The sequence below is a fragment of the Anolis sagrei genome, chromosome 5, assembly GCF_037176765.1.
Source record: "Anolis sagrei isolate rAnoSag1 chromosome 5, rAnoSag1.mat, whole genome shotgun sequence".
NCBI classification, from domain to species: Eukaryota; Metazoa; Chordata; class Lepidosauria; order Squamata; family Dactyloidae; genus Anolis; species Anolis sagrei.
The window spans coordinates 194,443,024-194,453,471 of NC_090025.1; positions in this window are offsets into that span (position 1 = coordinate 194,443,024).

Consider the following 10,448-nt stretch of genomic DNA (forward strand, 5'->3'; position numbering starts at 1 on the left):
TAGCTCAAGGGAAGTCATGCTACCCCTCTATTCTGCTTTGGTTAGACCACATCTGGAATATTGTGTCCAGTTCTGGGCACCACAATTTAAGAGAGATTTTGACAAGCTGGAATGTGTCCAGAGGAGGGCGACTAAAATGATCCAGGGTCTGGAGAACAAGCCCTATGAGGAGCGGCTTAAGGAGCTGGGCATATTTAGAAGGCTGAGAGGAGATAAGATAGCCATGTATAAATATGTGAGAGGAAGCCACAGGGAGGAGGGAGCAAGCTTGTTTTCTGCTTCCTTGGAGACTAGGACGCGGAACAATGGCTTCAAACTGCAAGAGAGGAGATTCCACCTGAACATGAGGAAGAACTTCCTGACTGTGAGAGCCGTTCAGCAGTGGAACTCTCTGCCCCGGAGTGTGGTGGAGGCTCCTTCTTTGGAAGCTTTTAAACAGAGGCTGGATGACCATCTGTCAGGGGTGATTTGAATGCAATATTCCTGCTTCTTGGCAGAATGGGGTTGGACTGGATGGCCCATGAGGTCTCTTCCAACTCTTTGATTCTATGATTCTATGATTTTTGGTTCGTTTTGTGAGCCTTCAATTTGGTTCTGACTTATGGAGACACTATGGCAGACATGGGCAAACTTTGGCCCTCCAGGTGTTTTGGACTTCAACTCCCACAATTCCCAATAGCCGGTAGGCTGTTGGGAATTGTGGGAGTTGAAGTCCAAAACACCTGGAGGGCCAAAGTTTGCCCATGCCTGCCCTAAGGCGAACCAATCAAAATGCAAACCTGGGCTCTGTTGGTTATATACACTAGTGTTTACATAAATATGTTTTTGTGCTAAGCTTCCCATGAATGATTTCTCAGTGATCCTTAAGAAGAGCTCAGCAATGCAAGACATAATGTCTCCCCTGCTGCTTTTGGAGAAAGCCTGCTGAAAGTGAGGGATGACCCAAAAGTTGCCTAGAAGCGTGTGCTGTGCGGAGGGCTGTGTTTCAACTTAGGGGCCTCCTGCCTGCTTTGCCGCTTACTCCTCCCCCTGCGCTCCCCCCAAAGCGATAGAGTGACTTTCGGAGCTTAAAAACAGATGGTTTTAACTTAATCCTTGGAAATTTTCTGGCTGGATGCCTCTACAATTGACAAGAACAGCTAGGGCTGGTTGCAGGCATTTTGACTCGCACTCAAAAGGACTGGAAGAGTCCCTGCCTGCCCATATAAGTAGCTGCGCACATGTCTCATTTGCATGCATTTTACTAGCCAGAACCTGTGGCTCTGCACGCTTGCTCACGCTTGATCGTTTCTTCCTGCAAAGGGTTGACCTAGAAGCAAGTAATGCTGAATTTGTATTGTCAAAGGCTTTCATGGCCAGAATAACTGGGTTGTTGTAGGTTTTTTCGGGCTATATGGCCATGGTCTAGAGGCATTCTCTCCTGACGTTTTGCCTGCATCTATGGCAAGCATCCTCAGAGGTAGTGATGTCTGTTGGAACTAGGAAAAGGGGTTTATGTATCTGTGGAATGACCAGGGTGAGACAAAGGACTCTTGTCTGCTGGAGCTAGGGGTGAATGTTTCAACTGACCACCTTCATTAGCATTTGATTGCCTGGCAGTGCCTAGAGCAAACTTTTGTTGTAGGTTTTTTCAGGCTATATGGCCATGGTCTAGAGGCATTCTCTCCTGACGTTTCGCCTGCATCTATGGCAAGCATCCTCAGAAGTAGTGAGGTCTGTTGGAACTAGGAAAAAGGGTTTATATATCTGTGGAATGACCCAAGTGGGACAAAGGACTCTTGTCTGCTGGAGCTAGGTGTGAATGTTTCAACTGACCACCTTGATTAGCATTTGATAGCCTGGCAGTGCCTGGAGCAATCTTTTGTTGAGAGGTGATTAGATGTCCTTGTTTGTTTACTCTCTGTTGTTGTGCTGTTGTAATTTTTAATACTGGTAGCCAGATTTTGTTCATTTTCATGGTTTCCTCCTTTCTGTTGAAATTGTCCCCATGCTTGTGTATTTCAATGGCTTCTCTGTGTAGTCTGACATGGTGGTTATGAGAGTGGTCCCGCATTTCTGTGTCCTCAAATAATATGCTGTGTCCAGGTTGGTTCCTCAGGTGCTCTGCTATGGCTGACTTCTCTGGTTGAGTTAGTCTGCAGTACCTTTCATGTTCCTTGATCCGTGTTTGGGCATTGCTGCGTTTGGTGGTCCCTCTGTAGACTTGTCCACAGCTGCATGGTACACGGTACACTTCTGCACAACCACCATGTCAGACTACACAGAGAAGCCATTGAAATCCACAAGCATGTGGACAATTTCAACAGAAAGGAGGAAACCATGAAAAGGAACAAAATCTGGCTACCAGTATTAAAAAACTCTAAAATTGCAACAGCACAACAACAGAGAGGAAACAAACAAGGACATCTAATCACCTCTCAACAAAAGATGGCCCCAGGCACAGTCAGCCCATTGTATGCTAATCAAGGTGGTCAGTTGAAACATTCACACCTAGCTCCAGCAGACAAGAGTTCTTTGTCCCACCCTGGTCATTCCACAGATATATAAACCCTTTTTCCTAGTTCCAACAGACCTCACTACCTCTGAGGATGCTTGCCATAGATGCAGGCGAAACATCAGGAGAGAATGCCTGTAGACCATGGCCATACAGCCCGAAAAAACCTACAACAACCCAGTGATTCCGGCCATGAAAGCCTTCGACAATAACAGGAGGAGGAATTCTATTAAAATGCAGGTTTGATCCTGGAGCGGATTTGTTGTCCCACCGACCCAGAGGCCACCAGCTGCCTGTGGTTTGAGGGTCCCATTGCGCCCAGCAGAAAGAAACAGATGCCAGGGGGCTTTTATTAAAAATAACAGGCATGTGTGAACAGGTGGCTCGGCAGACACGGAGGAGGTCGGGAATGTGGCAAAGGCTGGGTGAAGTTTGTGTTCTGCTGCTTCAGATGCAATGCAATGCAATGCAATGTAATGTAATGCAATGCAATCCATCTGAAGCAGGTCTAATGGTATATATCAGGCCTGGGCAAACTTGAGCCCTCCAAGTGTTTTGGACTTCCAACTCCTTTTCCCCCTCGGCTGCTTAAGCTGGGTGCTGGGCCCATAACCAAAGTTAAGCTGAGTGCCGGGCCCATAACTCATGCTTAAGTGGCTGAGGGGCCCAGCACCAACTTCCGCTCTGGCCCAGAGTGAAGAGAGAGGGGGCAGGGGACAATTCCATCTTGTCTCCTGTGTTATGCTAATAATAAAATGTAATGTAATGTTACATATTGTATATACATATAATATTTGTAATATTATAATGTAATACAATATAATACTACTACTAATAATAATAATAATACTATAATTATATATTTTATATTGCATGTAATATTACTAATAATATTTGTGCTGGTACATCTGTACCAAGAGCTCCAACATTATTTTCTTTCTCTTATCTGTTTTGCAGTCATAGGGCAGGCCTCCTGTCCATCATAATTAAGCTTTGGTTCCGCCCCTTGTTCTGGGCTCTGGGAGGGAAAGGAGCCATTTTTTGGGCAGTCTCACACAAGGTAGCTAAGCTATAAGACGTAGACCAGTTCGTCCCATAGAAAAGCTTCCTTTCTCAAGAGCATCCAGGGGAATTAACCATCTGTTGCAATCCAGAGCAGGGAACGAGGCCCTAAGATAACTATCCACCACACTTGGCTGTGAAAAACAATCCTTTTTTATTGAAGAAAAATGGTTACAAAATAAAGGAAAAATGCAAGTCAAAAGCCACAGCAAAATCAGCAAACATGAATTTAAATGGACAAAGCAAAACCAAAAGCCTCACTGTGAAATACTGGAACCTGTTAGCAATCCACTAACCGTACTTGATATCCTAGAAATCTTCCCAAACTATGGCCAGGGAACCGGGAGAACTGCCACGGTCTTCATCAATTCTGAAACGATGCCTGAACTGAGACAGTCAGCCCGGCGTAAGGCAATTAAAATTCAAGAATTGGTTCCGTGAACCGCCCTTCTTTTTTGAAGCCAATGTTTTTAATTCTTGAATTCGGGAGGATCGACGCAAACTGAGTGATTTATTTCTGTCGTCCCAAATTTGGCCCCTTCTGTTGTCATTACAGTTAACAGGTGCAGAAGGGAGGGAAAGTTCAAGGTCTCCCTCTGAAACATTCTCATGAACACTGGTACTTTCATTTTCCAAATCTACAGAAGTTCCTTCCTCACTAATTTCAGGAACTTTGGCATTTTCCAAACCTACAGCAGTTTCTTCCTCACTAATTTCTGGAGCATTGGCATCAAAAGGTACATTTCCACTAGCATCAGTAAATATACTTTCATTAGCATCAGGAGGAACAAACAGAGAATCAGGTTCAAGTTCAAACTCAGGCTGAACCCCAACACCATCCAGGGAAAAAGGAACATCCGGGCAAGCAGAAATTCCAGGATAAAGGTCCCAAAAGCTCTGACTGAGAGCTCACAGCCTCTCAACCTCACAGCATCAGAGGGAACAGCCTTGAAGTTTCTAAGAATTCTCAAAGGGAGAACAGCATTACAGATCCATGGAACTCCAGCTGAAATATCTTCAAGCCTCAGCTGGTAGGTCTACTCGATACCCTGACGCATTTGGAATCGGTAGTAGGTCCCACACCGATGAGGCATAGATAGAAAGCAGCCTGGGAGAGGTTAAAAAGGGTTTTTCCTACAGAGAAAGTTCAGTTAATCGAAGTCAGGTACCAGCCCATTGAGGACGACTAAGAAAGCCTTGAAGTGTTGTTTGAACCATTGAAGATTTGTTGTTTGTTCCATAATAAAGACTTTGTTGTATCATCAAAGACTCTAAAGACCATCACTTCAGAAAAATCCCTGAGAACCTCTCTTTGAGGCCCCCTGGCTTCCCGCTGGGCTTAAAGTATACGTCCTATAGAAAAGTACAACTGTTACAGGCCCAGCGTGCGACAGAACAATATTACAATATAATGGTATAGTACAATATAGTAATATATAATACTGATATTGTACTATGCTAATAATATAATATATTGTATGTATATATATCTTGTAAGCCACTCTGAGTCCCCTTTGGGGTGAGAAGGGCAGCATATCAATGTCATAAATAAATAAATACATGTTTATTTCATTCCAGCTGAAACGGATGACAACCGCAGTTATCTGCCCAGGAGCCAACATAACCCAACAGACAGAGAAATACAATAGTTATAGAGCTGTCAGATTCAGACCTCCCATGCCTGCCTCCTGAGCCAGCTTCTCGCTGATTGGTTGTGACATCAACAAGCCAGGAGTACATCCAATGAGGGCCCTGGCCATGCTCAGCCAATGAGGTGGGAGGGAGGCAGGCAACAGGAAAACAATGAAGAAATGGGTTGTTGTAGGTTTTTTCGGGCTATATGGCCAGTCAAATGACTGGTGTTTGTGAAATGACCAGGCGATAGCTTTGGGCTCTCAAGCCCGGCCTGAGTTATTGTTTTGTCTCTTGAATTAACATTTTTGTCTGGTCCCAAGAGGCCAGGTCCTTTGTCACACTGTCCTGTGATATGAAGTTAATTGATGAAGCAGAGATAGGTTCCAGAGGTCAGAGGCAATGACAAATCCCCGGTTCCTCGCAGATGGGAAATGTCCTTTGTGTTGAGTGATTCAATATGTCCATAGAGTCCATTATGCTGGATGGCCTGGCTATCAGCCATCTGAGGTCCAGGCAAGTAGAGCCATTTATTTATTGTCCATGCAAATGGATCTGGTTGAGTCCTTTGTTAGGGGATTATTGTTTCAGGAAGTTTGGAAACTCCAAGAACTGTGAGTTGCTGGTTTATAAAAAGGGCAGCTTTGCTTCCTATTTTCTTATATAGACATACATAAATATAGGGAATGAGGAATAGGGCATGGGAGTGAAGTAAGCGGTCGCAGAACACTTTTTTTGGCCAGGGGCGCAGAGGCGCCTCTGTAAATGCCCCTCGACCGCCACTTGAGGAGCGCCCCCTCAGCTCACAACAGTCCAGAGGGAGCAGTCCGGGGGGAGCCTCAGCTTTCTTGCCTCACTGCCGGGCGATCCTCTTCCCAAAGGGGCCGGGCCCTTGAACCTCGCCTGGCCCCTCTGGTTCCTGCTCCACCTGGCCACCGAGTGCACAAGCAGAGCCGGCGCGCAATCGTTCTCCGCGTTCGATCCCTTCCCCATGACCGGCTCCCTTTCCTGATCCCCTGGCGCTCCACCTGCATCCTCTCCTCTCCCCAATCCGCGGGTGGGCCAAGGGGCGGAGCCACCGCACCTGGCCCGGTTCGGGTCCGGAGGCGTGTCTGAAGACCCCAGCATGCACACCAAAAGTCGCCTCTTCTCCTGACTTTCTCTTCAGCCATTGGGACCAAGAGAGAGAGAGAGAAAGAGAGAGACCCTCCGACTGGAGGTATCTCCCACTTCCGCTCCCTCCTTTGTTTTTGCGCCTACCTTCAGGAAAGGTGGGCATCTCCACCTCTCTCTCTCTCCCTCTTTCTCTCTCTCTCTCTCGGTCGCAATGGCTGAGGAGAAAGTCAGGAGAAGAGGTGACTTTTGGTGCATACGCCGGGGTCTTCAGGCACGCCTCCGGACCCAAAGCGGGCAAGGCAAGGGAGCAAGTGCGGCAAGTGTAGTTACTGGGATGTATAGTTCACCTACAATCAAAGAGCATTCTGAACTCCACCAAGGATGGAATTGAACCAAATATGGCACACAGAACTCCCACGACGAACAGAAAATATATATCAATGTATTGTCGAAGGCTTTCATGGCTGAAATCACTAGGTTCTTGTGGGTTTTTTCAGGCTCTAGGGCCATGTTCTAGAGGCATTTCTCCTGATGTTTCGCCTGCATCTATGGCAAGCATCCTCAGATGCAGGCGAAACGTCAGGAGAAATGCCTCTAGAACATGGCCCTAGAGCCCGAAAAAACCCACAAGAACCTATATATCAATGATTGGTTGGGGGGGGGGGGTCGCCAAAATACTGTTTGCTTACAGTTGAAAATGACCTAGGGCCACCTCTGCATGTAGGGTTGAAGGGGAACTCATGCCGCCCCCCCCCCCCCAAGTCCATTCGTAAAAACAGGAGGAGAGACAGGCGATTATGGGATCATTCTCGCCTGATGTTCTTGGCAAAACTATGAATTCCCTGATTCTGAACTATCTTTTACAGAGCCCTGGGGAGGGGGTGTCACCTCCGATTACAGTTAGACCTCTTCAACTGGAATACTGTCTCCAATTCTGGGTATCGCAGTTTAAAAAAGATATTGACAAACTTGAAGATCTCCAAAGGAAGTGACTGAAAGGATCAAAGGTCTGGGGATCGTAAATAATCCTTCTGAAAAGCATCTTGAAGAACTGGGTTTGTTGAGCCTGCAGAAGAGAAGGTTGAGAGGAGACATAAAAAGAGCCATGTATAAATATGTGCAAGGCTGTCATAAGGAAGAGCGGGCAGCTTTGTTTTTCTGCTGCCCTTCAAACTAGAACTAGGAGCCATGGGTTCAAATGACAAGAAAGGAGATTCCACCTGAACATTAGAAACAACTTCCTGACCATATGAGCTGTTCAACAGTGGAACTCTCTGCCTCAGAGTGTGGAGGAAACTTCTTCCTTGGAAGGTTTTATACAGAGGCTGGATGGCCATCTGTTGGGGGTGCTTTGATTGTGCTTTTCCTGCATGGAAGAAGGGGGATGGCCCATGTGTTCTCTTCCAACTCTTATTCTGATAAAGATTTTGGATAGCACTGGGCTAAATTCTACAAGGTAATAGTAAAGATTTTCCCCTGGCATTAAGTCCAGTCGTGTCCGACTCGAGGAGATGGTGCTCATCTCCATTTCTAAGATGAAGAGTCGGTGTTGTCCATAGACACCTCCAAGGTCATTGGCATAATTTCATGGAATGCCATTACCTTCCAGCCAAGGTGGTACCTATTGATCTACTCACATTTGCATGTTTTTGAACTGCTAGGTAGGCAGAAGCTGGGCCTAACAGTGGGAGCTCACCCCACTCCCTGAATTTGAACCTGCGATGTTTCAGTAAGTAAGTTCAGCTGCTCAGTAGTTTAACCCAATGTCCCACGGGGGCTCCAAATTCTACGAGGGTTGAATGAAAAGTAATGCCTCCACCTTCTTAACTCCTCAACAGATGGCAGTACTGATATGCGGCAGGTACTGGCTTGTTCAGTAGACTCTCCTCTACAGTTCCATTTCAGCAGGAAGCTTTAGCATTGAACGGTTGTGTTGTTAAAGTGCATAGTATGGAACCCTGCACAGATGGTTGGTCAATGCGACTTAAGCAACGTATGCGGCAGGTACTGGCTTGTTCAGTAGACTCTCCTCTACAGTTCTATTTTGGTGGGAAGCCTTAGCATTGAACGGTTGTGTTATTCAAGTAGGAAGTATGGAGCTGTACACAGACGGTCAGTCAATGCAACTTAAGCAACGTGCAGTCATTGAATTCTTGACCGCAGAAGGTGTCACCCCAAAGGAGATTCATCAGAGAATGCAAGCTGTGTATGGTGATTGTGTTGATGTGAGGACTGTGCGTCATTGGGAGAGTAAGTCTAAAGATGTTGAGGTGGGAACATCTGACTTGCGTGAACAAAGATTTGGATGTCCTGTGACAGTAACCACTGAGTTTCACAAGCAAAAAGTTGACAGATTGATTCAGGACGATCATCATATCACTCAGAGAGAAATTTCAAGCATAATCGGCATTCCACAAGAATGTGTGGGTCACATGATTGCTTTGTTTGGCTATCGGAAGATCTGTGCACGATGGGTACCCAGGATGAGAGAACTGTGAGACGCTGGTTGCGGAAACAGAGTGTCGGCTTCTTCCGTGACGGCTTCAGAAAACTTGTTCATCATTTGGCAGAAATGTATCCAATTGTCTGGTGATTATGCGGAAAAGTGAATAGTGGTAGTTAAAGAGCACATTCTAAGGATTATTTCTGCATTTGATTTATTGAAATATTCCCATCCAAACCCAAGTAACGAAGGTGGAGGCATTACTTTTCATTCAACTCTCATGCAAGCACACATTAAAGTGTGCGGGGCAAGGCGCATTTTCTCAGCTTTGGCCAATGCCAAGAAAACACTAGGACAGGATTGCCACAATCTGTCGTCAATGAGAAGATACATGACAAGAGCAACACTGTTGCTTAGAAGTCCTTTGAACAATAGAGAGATGGGCCAAAGCTAACAAAATGAAGTTCAAAAGTGACAAATGCAAGAAACTCCACTTAGGCAGAAAAAATGAAATGCAGAAATACAGAATGGGGAACGTGTGACTCAAGAGCAGTACGTGTGAAACAGATCTTGGAGTCCTCGTGGACAACAAGTTAAACATGAGCCAACAATGTGATGTGGCAGCAAAAAAAGCCAATGGGATTTTGGCCTGCATCAAGAGGAGCATAGTGTCTAGATCTAGGGAAGTCCTGCTCCCCATTCTCTATTCTGCCTAGGTTAGACCACACCTGGAATATTGTGTCCAATTCTGGGCACTATAATTCAAGAGAGATATTGACAAGCTGGAATGTGTCCAGAGGAGGGCGACTAAAATGATCAAGGGTCTGGAGAATAAGCCCTATGACGAGCGGCTTAAAGAGCTGGGCATGTTTAGCCTGAAGAAGAGAAGGCTGAGAGGAGATATGATAGTCATGTATAAGGAAGTCATAGGGAGGAAGGAGCGAATGCTGCCTTGGAGACTAGGACTACGGGACAATTGCTTCAAACTACAAGGAGATTCCACCTGAACATTGGAAGAATGTGAGAGCCGTTCAGCAGTGGAACTCTCTGCCCCAGAGCATGGTGGAGGCTCCTTCTTTGGAAGCTTTTAAACAGAGGCTGGATGGCCATTTGTCAGGGTTGCTTTGAATGCAATATTCCTCCTTCTTGGCAGAATGGGGTTGGACCGGATGGCCCAGGAGGTCTCTTCCAACTCCATAATTCTATGAAAATGTCAAATGTCTTGGATTGAAAAAGCGATGCTTTCCTCTTCACCACATCTGAGGACAGGTTAATCCAGGGATCTTCAAACTAAGGCCCGGGGACTGGATACGGCCCTCCAAGGTCATTTACCCAGCCCTCACTCAGGGTCAACCTAAGTCTGAAACGACTTGAAAGCACACAACAACAACAACAACAATCCTATTCCATCAGCCAAAAGAAGGCACACACTTCCCACTGAAATACTAATAAGTTTATATTTGTTAGAATTGTTCTTCATTTTAATTATTGTATTGTTTTTAAGTGTTTTTTTTGCACTACAAATAAGATATGTGCAGTGTGCATAGGAATTCATTCGTATTGTCGAAGGCTTTCATGGCCGGAATCACTGGGTTGTTGTTGGTTTTTTCAGGCTATATGGCCATGGTCTAGAGGCATTCTCTCCTGACGTTTCGCCTGCATCTATGGCAAGCATCCTCAGAGGTAGTGAGGTCTGTTGGA